Source organism: Neodiprion virginianus, chromosome 2 (assembly GCF_021901495.1).
Source record: "Neodiprion virginianus isolate iyNeoVirg1 chromosome 2, iyNeoVirg1.1, whole genome shotgun sequence".
Classification (NCBI taxonomy): domain Eukaryota; kingdom Metazoa; phylum Arthropoda; class Insecta; order Hymenoptera; family Diprionidae; genus Neodiprion; species Neodiprion virginianus.
Genome location: NC_060878.1, coordinates 42,062,861 through 42,078,502, shown reverse-complemented (window position 1 = coordinate 42,078,502; position 15,642 = coordinate 42,062,861). Strand labels below are relative to the sequence as shown.

General features: G+C 44.0%; 1 protein-coding gene across 1 annotated transcript in view; it reads right to left on the bottom strand.

The window, feature by feature from the left end:
* Positions 1-14,119, bottom strand: part of LOC124297146 (uncharacterized) — a 79,299-nt gene extending 65,180 nt beyond the window's left edge. The window contains exon 1 of the mRNA XM_046747845.1: positions 13,870-14,119. The gene's annotated coding sequence lies outside the window, so the exon portion shown is untranslated. The remainder of the gene's footprint in view (positions 1-13,869) is intronic.
* Positions 14,120-15,642: the final 1,523 nt, after the last annotated feature.

Genomic DNA, 15,642 nt, shown 5'->3' with positions numbered 1-15,642 from the left:
ACGTCAGAGTGTACGAATACGCGGTATACGTATAATAATTGAGCCAGTAGGTATCAAATGTCTCGAAATTTCCAAGTAACCAGACCAAGCCGGTCGGGTAATTTATTGGGATTAGGTAGGTAACCGTGGACTTGGAGGTTGGTGCCTACCCGGTTAAAGTTGCTTACGGAATTCTCGAGATGCTTCGAAATATTGCGGGAAATCTTGAGTCGCGGCCAAACCGTGTTTATGAAAACGAACACAAAGATCAGGAAGATTCCATTCTACGCACCCTTATCGTCGTTGTTACAGTACAAGTTTTATTGACCAAAGTCCCCGTATCTTCCGCAACTTGAACGTTTACGACCACCGTGACCGGGGCAGCTTACAATTAATTGAACGACGTTAACGATAAGTTTGCGATAACCTGAGCCACCTTCCTCGACGAATACCGAGTGGTGAACGGTAACTCAGAGGTTACACAGTAGCCAAACAAGTCGCACCTCTCTAAGACTAATTTACGCAATCTGAATTATCTCTTGAAAACGCAGTTGGCATGACGCCGGCGCGACGGCAGAATTTAGAATCTCGAGGAGTTCCGTTCTATAACACGGTGCAATCACTTTTTGCAATATTCAACGTTGACGTCGTTTCTTGGTACGAATGAATGAACGAACGATGATCGGAGCAGTTTTTGTTTTTTTCTTTTCATTGAAACGACTGCTCCGTCGCGTCTAATTCTCCAGAAATTAGAAACGCAGGTTGGTCAACAACACCAACGACTTTGGCCTTGGGACGACCGATCGGCAATGAATTTAATTTTCACGCGACGTATCGGACAAATCGGCGCAAGTACCCGCATGTCGCACTATTATCGAGTGAGGATAAGATAGGGGCAGGCAGGAAGGAAACACGTTGCATAGTACGAATACAGTTACGCACGATGCTTTGTCAGCTTGAAAAACCAGACTTGGAACAGGTTTTGAACCGGAGGCGTTGAAGAATTGTCCCCAGTTGTAATCTCTTTGCATGCAGACCAGGCATATCAACGACGTATTTCGGGAATCGTTTCGACGTTAAAAATAAATTGTCGAACGTTGATTCCACCGCAATTATATTTCATTTGAGAATTCGTGCCGTATCCGAGCTACCAATCGGTCAATATTCCGAAGTACGGAGTTAGAAATTACCAAACCGTAAACCGTACGCGATGCTGGAAATAGAATCGAACTGATATTTTATTAGCTTCCCTGATTTCATACTCGATGAGCAAAAAGTCACGATCGATTTCCGAGTAAGAGAATAAAATATACAATGAAATGGTAATCGTGACAACGCGAAATGAAAATTAGTAAATTACAGCGTCGCGGGTCGTTTGGATCGTCGTATTTACCGTGACGTGAGGTGGCTGAAAGTCGAATGATTGTTAAAAGTTTTCCATAAAATTCAGTTTGCGATAAACGAGCCACGTAGCGATAAACTTCGAAGGATTTACGTAAGCTGCAGTATAACCGAGGAGTGCAATTATAATTATAAGCGCGCGTTGAGACCCGTGGCATGCAGCACGAGACGATAAGCCGTCGGTTACTCGAAATGGCACGTTGACAACGCTACGCGTGTATACGTATAGGTACGTGCATCGTGCTTGATGCGCGAATCGTGTAACGCAACAATGTTTGTGCACCGATGAGAGGTTATAAATATACGTATAAAAAAACACGGTTCACTTGCTCGCTTGCGGTTGTGCGGCGCAGCCATGCGAACGCCTAGGAAATAGATCTAATCGTTGTATGCCGATGATGCGAGTTTTAAGGGTATCGGAACTGAGAATCAGGCGCGAGAAAATTACACGGTTATACTTCACGAACATGGGTACAGTGTTTGTTCTAGTTACGAGCAATTCTGCTATCCGATCGAGAAAAATTTCGATCGTTCCAACAGATGCCCCTGAATTTTGCCGAGGGATTCCTTTCTTTCATCCCGAACTTATCCGGATCGACTAAAGGACAAGATTTGGTAATTGAAAACCCCGTTGAAAGGAAAAATTGCAACGTTGATCGTGGATCGATAAATTGCGTTTCAGAATTAACCCGAAATCGAGCGTTTCGTTGCGTTTCAAATTCGTTATTCGTTCCCGAGTAAATACATTACTACCCCTGAAAATGTCGTCTGTTTTACCAAAAGGAAATCGCGAGTTCGCGATGTCGTACAACTCGTGTTCTGGAAGACGATAAATAATAAATGTTGCAGAAGAAATTAAAATCGTAGCAACTGCAGCAGGCGGGCTGTGCGAAATGCGGCGAAGCGAACTTCTTCGAAGAGTTTTGAAAAACATGTTCCGCATCAATGTGGTAATAATACGCGGTCGGGAAGGTTTACACGGCTATTTTAGTTTACGAACGAGGCTCGTTGCGTAATTAGCATCATCTCCGAGTGAGCGAGGCTTGAGGCGAACGTCGACGTCGACGTCGTCTGCACCTGCGCCAGGTGCATCTGGTAAACAGTGGTGAAAAAGTTGATAGTTACTTGTAAGCCGCGCGTTTCCCTCTACGTCTGGATCAGCTGCTCCTCGTCGCATCTTCGAAAGGCTTGCAGCTTTTATTCAAGGACTGGCGCTTCGGAAAATCCGGAACGATAAAGAACGAGCGCAAAAAATGCGTCGAAAAAACCGCGATTATTCTTCTTGGCAATGTGTATTATCACGACTACTTTAGTCTGGCTCATTTTTTTTACTTAAGGTGTCGTTCGGAAAATTTGTTACGAATACCGAAAAACAAAAAAAAAAGTAAAATAAAACTATCGTAAAACCTGGAGGAGATGGGAAAATATTTAGAGATTGCTACCCGTTATTGTAATATTTTTTGTCTACTTTTACGCGTACACTTTACGGACTTTTGTACATGTATATAGATACGAAAAAAAAGAAACTAATATTACAATAATCGATAGCAACCTCTAAATACTTTCCTGCCTCCTTCAGGTTTTACGACAATTTTTTTTTTTTCAGTATTTGTCACAAATTTTTCGTGTAACACCTTGAGAACAAAAAAAAAATAAGTAAAAAAAATGAACCACCCTAGACTACGTACAGGTTCACCTTTAGCTAAAGTCAGGGTTATTATTTACCTTGCAAGGATGCGAATAATTTTAAGGATAAAATGTCAGTTCGCTCTCTGTATCGCGGTTGTGTAATTCTTGTTTATCCGTGAATAAAAATGAGGTAGGAACAAAGAATTTGGTGAAACTTGTTGGATATCAATTGGAGGATCGATGAATATTAACGATCCTCGAAGATCGTGATATTCAGCTGTATAGCATCTGCGTTAATTATGCATATCATACATGTAAGACCGTCGCAGCGTTCCGCGGTTCTTTGAAATTAACGCAGTTTTTTTACTCTCTCGACTTCTTGCATTTTTTTCCTCTCTTTTTTTTCTCCTCGTCAGTTTCAAGGTGCACCGTTCAAAGTCGATTGCGTAATTCGCCTGACCTAGTCAACCTTCAAACAGCGCATAAATACGACTCCGTTTCAGTCCGTATGAAATAGGTGCAGGCGTGTAATCGTGCTATAACTGCAGGCAAGTGGAATGATGTTAGAATCGGTCAAAACCAAACTGCCGCTAGGACTTTTTTCCCCCGTCACCGAGCACTCGCAGTCTGCAGAGATCGTCGTTTGAAAAACGTTAATTCGCGAAAGCTTGGCGAACGGAACAACGGAGATGTAATAATTACGATAAAGTTGAATCAGTAACGAGGATAATTCCGGCCAGAATCGCTTACAATACGTCTTTTAATCACAAGGACTTATAATTAGTTCTCGAGAAATAGGATGGAGTTCAACGGATTATCGGTATAACAAACGATGAGGGGGAAAAGATGATCGAGAAATTTTCAATACCTACGTTGCGTGTATCCGTATGCCACGGATAGATGCAGAGGAGCTATACCTATGCTATAACATAGTTGGACATTGGCCAGACGATGCGTCAGGGAAAGAAGCATCGGTATCGCCACTTTGTTTCCCAAGTAAGTCAACATTGTCTCTATCTAGCGCATAGTTTATCCATCCCGCCGCGGTGCAGCTATGCGCGTCGTATCGTACGTATACGTATTAGGCCTGATACGTATACGTATACATACGTACAGAGTTGGCCGCAAACGCACCGCACTTACACAATTATTCTTCGCTATTTCCACGGGCAAAAATATCCCCGGTGCATGTTCTGCGCAGCAACAGCAGCTCTATTCGCGATTACCCGGGAGGCATGGCGGGCACGGAATGCGATTCCAATATCGTACAATTACCACGTCGCATAATCGGAGTCGGGGAATTGCGGCGATAATTCGAAAATGCGATATGCGCGGACGATCGAACGATTGCGCAACCTGCCTCGGGGAGTAAAATAATTTTGTGCAACTCCCGCCGATGAAATATCGCGAAATGATAGATGCCAGGTTGAATGAAGTCGAGTCGTCCGGACGGCGGAATTACCATGTACGGATCAAAGCTGCAAGCCGCGGATCCTTACGCGCCTGTTGTTGTTATTCCTGTTATTGTTATACCAAGTAGAGAGATTTTACTTTGCTGTGTATTATAGCAGCGAATGCTAATTTTATTGTACACTTATATGTTACGTATAATGTACCTACATTTGTTATGTGATAAATTTAAAACTGCGCTTAGCCTACTGTCGGAATTGTAACGTCTGACAATAAATTATATTAAAAGGTGATGCGGAATCTATGTTACATGCAAACAGTGACGGCAATTTTCTCGTTCTCTCGTTCTCTCGTACAAATTGTACTGAATTTACGTATTTTTATACAGAAATATTCAAATTCTTCAACTCTTATAGATAGGCATGAAATCGAAATGAAAATTACACGATCCAAAGTATACTGTATAATCTGACAATATCTATATCCGAAATGACGATCGAATAAGTTTGAAATAAAACCGTGAACTCTCAATTAACAGCAACAACAGCAACAACAACATTAATAAAATACACAAATTGTTGCTCATCGCGCGAAGCTCTTCTTCGAATGATGAGAGTACGATAAATATGTATTACTTTATTGATTTATTATTATTAATATTTTTTCTACAATGCCAACGCCGTACTTTGAAGCTATTATTAAATCAGTCATCGAAAGAAATCTATCGGGGCGAACTGATATGGATGAGAATTATAAAGAGGTTTTGCGCACACCTACGTACAATGTTACACAGAGTAGTAGATTGTAGGTAGACCTCTTGTTTACGAACTAACCAACCAACGATTGACAAACTAGCGCACACAGACGTTCCCATCTACTCTGCATGCATCGGAGATAATTATATCGAGGGGAGAGAGAGAGAGTTGGAGGAAGAGGCGAACAACGTATAATGTATGCATGCACAAGTAGGCGGTCCTCGGCTATCGATAAATAATAATAAGCGTATTATGTGTGTCGCCTCGGGCGATTTGCGACGCACTTTACACACAAGTGATACGTACAAGACGTTAGAAAACACGAACGCGCGCTCCGATCAGCAATAAGTGCATAAATATCGCCAGCGACGGATACCCATGTATAGTTGCTGCGCGATGCGGATTGATTTTTCAATCCCAATAATATTTGCAATCTTAGCCGCAGTTTGTTTAGCGGTGATTAATTGGCTCGGAATGCGACAGTCGGACGATGCAAACGGAGGAGAAGAAGAGGAGAAGGTCGTAATCCCGCGTACCACTTGAGGCTCATTGATAAGCGCTGCTTTCCACGCGTACGCCTATGGATACCTAAAAGTTGAAAGGTCAACGGAACGACGTGATTCGAGCGCACGGATTGAGCGATGCTCGCTATTCCTCGCTGTGGCTGGAGATGGATGATGACGATGACGATGACGATGAAGATGAAAATGAAAATATATACACACACACACACACATGTATATAGCTGCGTAGGTGTTCGATGCAAATTATGCGAGATTAGCGGCGACTGCGCTGCCTTCCTGCGGGGTTTTGAGTAGCAGCCGAAGCGGAGTCGCCGAATCGCTTTTACACCGTAGAAAGTGGGAGAAAAAGAAAACGGAAAGAAGAAAAGAATGCGACTAATTTATTGAAATTGCAGATTGCCCAGAGACGTGTACAGAATGACACGATCCGTACGGTATTTTTTACATACGTACGGCAATAATTTACTGGCCGTTGTGTGAGGTTCATAAACGTTCGCAAGGTTTCTGGAGAAAGGATCTTTTCTTTGAAAATTTACACCGCGTACACGGTCGATATATTCTGACAAGAGTCAGAGAGGAGCGAGAAAAAATTTCTTTCGTTCGCCGGTTCGTTTGACTTCTCGTTTGTCGTAAACTCTACGATTCATCGTCTCGATGAAACCTCTGTTCGGTATTGCTAATTTCACGGGCGAAAACCGTCGCCAAGAATTTGTCGGGTTTCGGGGAAAATAATCAATGAACTTCGCCTAATCGCGCCCAAATTGGATACAAAGATAGGCCCGCGATATCGGACCAAAATTACGGGCATTGGTTCTGGCTTATTAATTAACTTCTATGACCCATCCGCCCACGTATCATCTGCACGAAATATACGTACGTGTCGCGTGAACGTAAAAATGCTGACGACGACGATGCGTGCGTGTGAAAATCATCTTAGGTATGCGTGTTACTATCTATCGTATCACGTTTTGGCTTACATAAGGAAGTTTTGTATCCGGTATAGTTCAGAAGTGCCGGTACATCGTAGAAGGGAAAAAGTCCGTCGCAGATTCCGTTGCGTACGTAAGTGGGGCGAATGGCCGGTTTTGCGCGGGAAATGAAATGCTCATTGCGTAATCTTGCCCAACTCTGTACGTGTAGGTACAACTTGTTATGGCTTGGGCATGCGATCTGTAGCCATTATCATTATCATTATCATCATTATTATTACTACGCCTAATTTATATTTGAGAAAAATTTGCGTTACTACGTACACCTAGGATTGTACGTAACGCAGTTGTCCGCAACAGAAACAAGCGGCTTTGGACTGGCCGTGAGCCAGCTCCCGAACTTCCCGTTCTCACACTGTTAGTTCCAAGTTTGTGGAGGGAAAAACGAATAATATCCAATTCGAATACCGAACTACAGATTCAGATTCGTGATTAATAATTTTAAGGCCCTCGGATACCGTGTTGCATGAAAATATGACGATTTTTATTATTTTGAACCACTAGAGTGGATCCACTGTTACAAACAAGAAACATCACCCTACCAATTTTTACCAAAATCGGAATGTTTTTAGATTATTTTCCGCCATATTGGAACGTCATATTGGATATCGCAATCTGACTTCAGATTCGTGCTCAGCCACCCAAAAAACCGACGGGTACCAATTTTCATCAAAATCCAAATATTTTGAGGTTTTTCAACTTGTTGAATACGCCATATTTAAATTTTGCAAATCCGACTTTAGATTCGTAATTAGCGATTGAAAAAAACGTCACGTTACCAATTTTACAAAAAATTACAATCAACTTTGACCCGACAGTCGTCGCAAGAAGAATCCATGGCGCTACTAATTGCTGGAAAATTCTCACTCATCTCGGCGTCCCTGAATATTGCGCAATTATTATGACGAAAAGAACATTATCGTGGAGTCGTTGGGAATGAGATAAAAAAAAAAAAACAAAGTGGTACGGTACATACATGTATAATCTCGCGCGATAACTAGTGCCAAACACCGAGTAGTCGTATGATAGTTATGTTTCTTGACAGATTGTTATTCATCATCCGGTAACGGGGGCTTTAGTGACGCGAAGAGGAAGAGGAAGAAGAAGAAGAAGAACGGGAGGAATTCTAAAAAGAGAACGAAAGCGTTCAACAACAACGATTCTAGCCCGCAACGTAGCCACGGAGGGATAACAATGAGCAACTATTTTCTGGCCGAAAGTCAGGTGCGAAGTTATAACGAGTGCGTATATTATTCCCAAGTGTATGTACCTACGGACGCCCAAGTCCATCTCTATAAATAAAATGGAAGAAGGAAAGAAGACGGAAAGAATCTAGGCCGGAGGACGGAGGCTCGAATCTCCCGCACGCGCGGCCAGTCGAAAACCGGGGAACGAGGTGCGAAAATTTTTCCCAATATCAAACGGTTCTCGCGACTACGAGACATGCCGCCTCGGACGCAGGTAAGTATGACAAGTAAAAAAGCGCCGCAAGACCTCTGACGACGCGACGGCTCGACCGACGACATTCTGGGCCGCTGATTCATGATCCGGGGTCGAAGCCCGGAGGTTCTTCTTCATCGCGGCGGATAGATCTTGAGGTTTTTCGTCGGAGGAAACGACCGTGCGAGCCACGGCTTGTTATATGTATATATACATTATACATGGGGCATTCCATGACATCTCGATCGAGATTCTACGTCGATGACTCAGATCGGCTTTACCATTAATCTTAAAGAATGTAACAAAATTTTTTACACCTGTCGGAAGATGAGGATTTCATAACTTCGAGAGGTGAATGAGAAGAATAATCTGAGAAAAAAAAGAAATTATTATTATTGATACGGGTCGAAAAATATCTATTCAGAGAGATGTTGCAATATTGCGATGAGCTCTCATGTTCATTCTTACGTCAAAAAGCGATCCAATAATAATGATATTTTTGAAAATTATTTTTCTTATTCATCTTTTGAAGTTATAAAAGCTTCATCTTCTAATAGGTGTCAAACATTTTGTTACATACGGAATGCCCACCCTCTTTTTTTGTTAACCTTATCGCGCGAGGCTTATGTTATATATACCTAATTATCGTACATGGGGTGGAGATTTAGGATCGAAATAATTGCGATGTCTCTTTACTTTTTCCAAGTGTTTTAAAATTCGGATTTCAGGAGAGCGTGGCCTCGTTAAGCGCCTCGTACATTGCATAACTTTCATTCGATTTGACTCCCATTCATCATTTCCAACCGAGATATACATATATAAATATAATGTGGAAATTAAATTTCGTACAATTTGCTCGTCTTACGGTTATCTGGACAGGTACAGGAAGTATATCGAAAATTTGTCCAACCGAAAACAGTGGCTTTGGAATGAATTCAATGTTTTCGCAATGTTCCGAGTACGGTGAAATTGTTTCAATGCCAATAACTGCTGATATATATGTGTTTATATATATATATATATATATCAACGATTATTTGTATTCGGTATTGAAATATACACACCGTGAGTCATTTTTCCGAAGGAACAAAGTGCAGAGTTTGGTTTATATATATATAAACTTGATACATTAGTGCACGCGTGCAAAGAATCATAATAAAGCACGGGGTGCGGAATTGCGATGAATAGAAAGACCAGCAGGACGAATGGGGTTTTGTTACGGGACAGGTGGACGTATATCCCCATGGTGAACCCGTGACGTGCCTGTATTACAACGGGATCTGCAGAGGCGTCGCCTACACGAGGAGGCGCGAACACACGCGTATTCGCATATTCCCATCGAGGGCGGACGGTGGCGTAAATTGTCGTTTTACGTCAGGAATGCGCGTGTGGGTGTGCGTGCATGCCTACCTACGAGGCTAGTGAACCCGCGGAGCAACCGATGGTAAATATATCACGAGACGCGTTACATGGGCTCCAACCCCGTGACCGCGGATGCCGCGCGTCGCCTGGACTTATATTTAAACCCACCCGCGCGAGAGCGAGAGAGAAGGACGACGACTCCAATGGCAAATTAGCCAAGGCGACCTTGAACCCTTCGCACCGCCTCTAAGTGCTGACTTAATTCGCACGCGACGCCGTCGCGACGGACGGAACCGAGATCGGGATCCCCCCCCCCCCCCAAGGAGTCCAATTTTTTCAACTTCACACGCCTTCGCGGATTCTTTTCCCCACTTGGGTATAATTTCTGAATGTCGTCGTAACGTGGAATGCCCGCGACGAGTCGACCTCGGTTAATTAATTATGAAATCGGATTCGAAGATAATTCTTCAATTATTTCGACCGAACGAACAACTACTTTCGTTTAGTAGAATTATTTTGCGAAATTCCTGCTATTTGTTTTTTACTTTTGTAATTGCACATTTCGAGGCACGAATTCAACGAGATGAAAAATAATTCTTTGTCCTCAATTCCGAGGGCCGTGATCCAGATTCGTCCTTGGAAAGCGGCTAGTACTCAGCGTCACACCACAGAACTCAAGTATTTATTTTTGCGATCGATGATTTACTTCGATCGCCGCGAAAAAGCTCGACGTTTGATAGAATTCATCGTTCACAGAGCTGAATGGTGTTCCATCTTCAGGGTGTCTAGCGTCGTAAACGTATCAAATATTCCAACATTTCCCAATTTCCCAGATGAAAACAGACATTTTCCAGGATTCATTTCAACCCAACTTTACTGACAAACTTGCTTTTTTTTTCATGAAAATTAGTTGTATCTTAGAGATCGGATGTCTCAATCGTAAGTTGAGTCCAATGTTTCTTTCGGTGTAAATAAATCTATAAATTCTTAAAATTCCCCCAAAAATCATATTTTTCTTCGACCTTTTTTACACCTTTTTCACACCGTCCCCCCAAATTCGTTTCGCAGAATGGTACACCAGTGAAGAATGAAATAAAAAATTTCCAAAACACACAACCGAACTACCCGACATTTCCCTCTTTCTCCAGCCGCATGCCGATCCCCCGAAAATTTCCGGTTTCCCATATTTCCCTGACAGCTTGGACCCCCTGGTGTTTTCCTTATCGAAACGTCGCCCGGCACGCCGTCGCACGGACATTGTGCCCAGAGACGAGTGACCCCTTGCCCCTCGGTAAGGTCTCGATCCCATTTTCGGTAACGCTTGAAAAAAATTGAGATCACGCGGACGGAGGAAGAGTTTGCGTGCATTCGGCGTGCTACGACACATGTAGTGTCATCTAGTGACAGAGAACAGGTGTCGGTAAGGAGAGACGAGCGACGCGGAGTTGGTGGATGTCGGGGGAGAGCTTCTCTATCGGCGGAGCGGGGCCTGGGGGGCCTGGGGCAATGACCCCAATGTTGAGGAGCGCCTGACCTATATTCGCTCTCGGTTCCTCGATTTTAGTGCCGCGCAGCGACGCTGCGTCGACGTCGTCGTCGTCGACGTCCGTCGTCCGTCGGGCGCTGACGGTGTTCGAGGCGTACGCGCAGCGTGGCGTCGACGACGAACGAAACCAGCCGCGGCGGCCGCGGCGCAATAAAATTTATTGGCCCGGTCGCGCGGCTTCCGACCAAGAATTTTTCCTTACCGTCCCGACGGCGACGATACGGCGCTGAGGGAAACGGATTTCCTCCCCCTCTCCCCGAATCGTTTCTTTTCTTCTTCGTAAGGAAAAAGGAGACCTCCGCCACCAGCGATCGTGCTCAATCGCTATCTCGATCCTATCAAGAAATTTTGCCGTGACGCAGGTCAGGCCCGAAGCACGGGACGCCGCAACGAGACGTGCACGGATATGCGGGGATCGCAAGGAAAGGCGGTGAGCCGTTTCCATCCGCCACCGCGACCGCGTGTAATCTCCAGAAATAACTCGTTGTACAAGCGCACACACCGCGCAAGCACAGCCGCCGAAGCGTCGATTATCAATGAATGCTCTTGCATACGCGCGCAAATGAATTCCAGGGGCCGGCGTAAATTCGTCAAAGTTGAAAGCTGAGGAAACTTCTTCGCGTCTCTCCCGATTCTTTATCCCCCTCGGCCCCTGCCTTGCTCTCGCATCGAACGCACGGATGTTCATACATGTCGCGTAGGCATGGGTAGATGATGCGTCTCTACGACAAACGTACCCCTACCATACGGTGTGTCGTAGGCTGGACAGAGACGAAGCAGCGCGCTGGCGCAGCGGAAGACGAGGACGTACTACGTGTCTAATACGGATTGACGAATGCATACGCGCGTGTGAGTCGCACGTACAGCTATCTGCTCGTAAAACGGTAATGTATGTATGCCGTGCCGTGTAGGTTCGAGATCGGCGCTGCCGCGGTTCGGGCGGACCAGTTAAAACAGCGCGTGTGTTTAATTACGTCATACGTCTTGGCCGACGAAGGTGTGTGTACTACGTACGTTCAGCGGCGGATCCGGAGGGGGCTCCGTGCGCGGAAAATAATTTTAACATATCAGAGACGAGGAGACTTTCTCGGACCAACTTTGAATAGCCCTCTTATAATTGAGGCAAACATCGTTATATCCAATTGAATTCGAATCGTTTCCCAAGAAATAATGTAATTTAGTTGGGATGATATTTAAATGTTACAAGTATGCAACAGCAATCGTTGGGTTATTAACAGGAATTTTTCGAGTTTCTTTTTATTACGATACGTGCAATTATTTGCAATTCGTCAATAATGATTTATATTTCTACATATATATGACGTGAATACTAGTCTACGGTTTCACAATACGTGTGCATAGGCAATATTCATGTTTCACAAATGCAAATGTATATAATTAAATAAGAAATTTAATGTAGAATGTAGAGTAATAAATTGTGCTTTCGTAACTATTGTTTTTCAGTCATTATGATCCATAGGACCGCATAGCTTCCATTGTACAAAAATTTCTCTCATTCGGATATATATTTCAAACCTCCCCTCCCTCCAGCGTGAACCTTCTGTATCCGCCCCTGACGTGTATTACGTGAATCGAAAGAACCGTGAGACGGAGTGCGCGATAAGAAAAAGAAAGAAGAAACGAGAGGGGAAAAAAAGACCACGCGACGAACCAGTCTCGACCGTCTGTAATCTACAATGCGAACGCGGCGAAAGAAAATAGCGCAGCATAAGGCAGACGGCAGGCATGCGTTTGAAAATAGGAAAAAAGATCGTAGATGCGTGAATTTCCTTTCAAGTTTTCCTCCCGTTCTCTCGGTGTGAATGACTGACCCCCCCCCCCTCCCCTCTCCCCGCCCCCCGTTGACGCCTTTCACGCCGCATCTGGAACGCTACGTTTATACACAGGGCCAAAGTAATACCAGTATCGCTTATACAGGCAGGTAGAGCTGCGCCTCCGACACACACACGCACACACACACAGACATATATGCCTACCTATAATGAAGGTACGATGTAGTAGCGCTGGGGTAAAGCGAGGGGTAAGACACCGCGGGGTGGGTCGAGGGGGTTTGTGAAGGGAAAAGAGAAGGAAGGGAGGAGGAGGACGAAGAACGAGGGACGGGGTGGGGGTAGCGCTTAGGGGTCAATGCCCTCTGGATGACAACACGGAACACACCCGCGACCTTTCGTACGTACGTACGTTCGATTGGTATTATTAAATATATAATATGGGTGTATTTACGAGTGTACGCGTATACGCATGCACGAGCCGTACGTACAACGTGTACACGTATGCGATGCAGGATCTCCACCCTGCGTGCGTAGTACGGTATTTGCCCCGAAATCGATAGACGATCGCGAAGCGGGTCGGCGAGTGAAGAGGGGGGGGCTTTGGGGTACGTGCCTAGGTTTACTTCAGGGTCGAGGTACGGCGCACGTATTATACGTAATACACGAATCGCGGGGTGTGACGCATTAAGAAATCATTATTTTACTTTTCGCCACCTTTGGCATTTCGCGTGCCGCGAGTGCGTGGCGAACGAAACGCGAGTGTGTGTGCGCGGGACGGAGGGACGGAGGGGGGAGGAGGCAAGGCGAGAAATAAACGCCAAGCTAAGCTAGGATAGAATGAAATAGAACAGACTCGAGGGTATCGGACGTGCGTATTATTGTAGTAGGTAATTCTAATTAGGTGCGAGGATAAGTCGAGACGAAGAGGAGATCGCTCGATAGAGTGTGAAAAACGGTGGGAGAGGCGGAGACGGAGGCTGGGACTGGAAAAAATACGCGGAGAGGAATGACGACAATAACAGCGATAATAATAATACGCACCAAACGAATTGATATCGTGATAGCGGGCGAGAAACTTCCTTTTTTATTCTGCTTTATCGAATACGTATCCACGGAATGTGTCCGGCCACATAGGGCGGTTCCTTTCGTCATAAATCACAGCACATATCCAGCAAACGATCACGCTCACTCTTCACATTTATTTATTAACACGAGTAACTCGTTTATTAACGAAATTTTTTTAACCAGACCTCCGCACTTGACGTTGCGACGCAATGCCGTCATGTTCCTGCCGAGCTCCTGTTGTTTCCCTCAGTTTCCGGATCGGCCATCGATCTGCCATCTGGCGGACGGATTTGGAACGACGGAGAGCTTTTGGTTCTTCGGTGTGACGAGAGATAGCGCGACGACACTCGCAAAAGCTGTCTCGGCTTCGTGTGGGATACGAGAAGCGGAAGGATTCGATAGATTTGAATTTCATCAATCGTAGACGATCGTTTGAAGAGGTACGGTAGATGGAAAAAAGTTTTTGCGTTAAAAGCATCTACTCAGGTTTCAGCTCGAAAGTTTTTTTTAAATATATACGATTGTGAAGAAGTAATTTCATTTTTCAGCCACAAAATTGTTGAAAAATAAATTTGTACAAAGAAATGTCGAGATTTAAATTGAAAAATCTAGCCACCAGCTTGTATCGATAAACAAGTTTTACAGATTGAGTTAGAATTTACAGTCGATCGGATAAAAAAAATTGGCCGAGGAATCTACGCCACCGGATTGAAAACGTGGTCGTTTGCTACTTATGTGCGCCATACCGCCATTCTGTTATTAAGTTCGATGTAAAAATGCTGAAATGTTCTTGAAACTATAAATAATAAAGCTCTCGAACTCAAATTGTTTCGAGTGTTGTCATTTTCTTTAGGAAAAAACCCCTGAAAATGGGTATGATTTTAGACCGTCCAAACTGTGCCCTCCACCCTCTAAATCGTAGCGAAGCACTCGAGCAAATTGGATGTAACAAGGGATTGGCAGCGGTGTCTGAATATCCGTACGAGATTCAAAAAAGCTGCGGAAGTTTACAGATGAAAGTTATCGTAGTGTAAGAATATTTCTCACGTATCCTTTTTTTCTTTTTTCAACGAAACTTCGAAGCTTTGCTATCGAGATTCGGATTTTAATTACTCTGGTGAATTTTCTGGCTGTTCCGTTCTTGACTCAAGCGTTGCACCAATTTCAGAAAATGTGATTGTCCTACAGAAATAATAACTATCCTAATTAATTTCTCGCCACAGTCTCTGTGACGGTGATGGTTATAACTTACAGCAGTTTCAAATTAGAATACGTCAAATTGAGAATACATTGACACACGTATCCGAAAACACGTATCGTTGTTAAGGCGATGCAATTATCCAGATCGAAATCCACGAATGCATTTCCCGAACCAGTTATATATCCATCGACTACCCGTCACACTTGTTAATCATTCTAACAATCGCGCTCCTACATCCGTCGATGATTCACGCCCAGCATGGTATGCAACTCACGTTTCGCGAGTGAAATTTTATTGCCTGGCTGACAGGTATAATATCTTGTCATTCTTCTTTGTAACAGAAACGTAGAGAAGTCGATGAAATCGGCCTAGGACTGGGTCTAAGTCAGATATATCAAGATGGAATTTCACAGTCAGGATATCTAACTGTTAGTTATTACAAGAATCAATTCAAGTTTAAGATAATGTGTACAAATGAAACTCTATAGGTGTAGTTACGTCTGTACGTTACACGAATTAATTTTTCGTGCAAACTGAAATGTGACCCC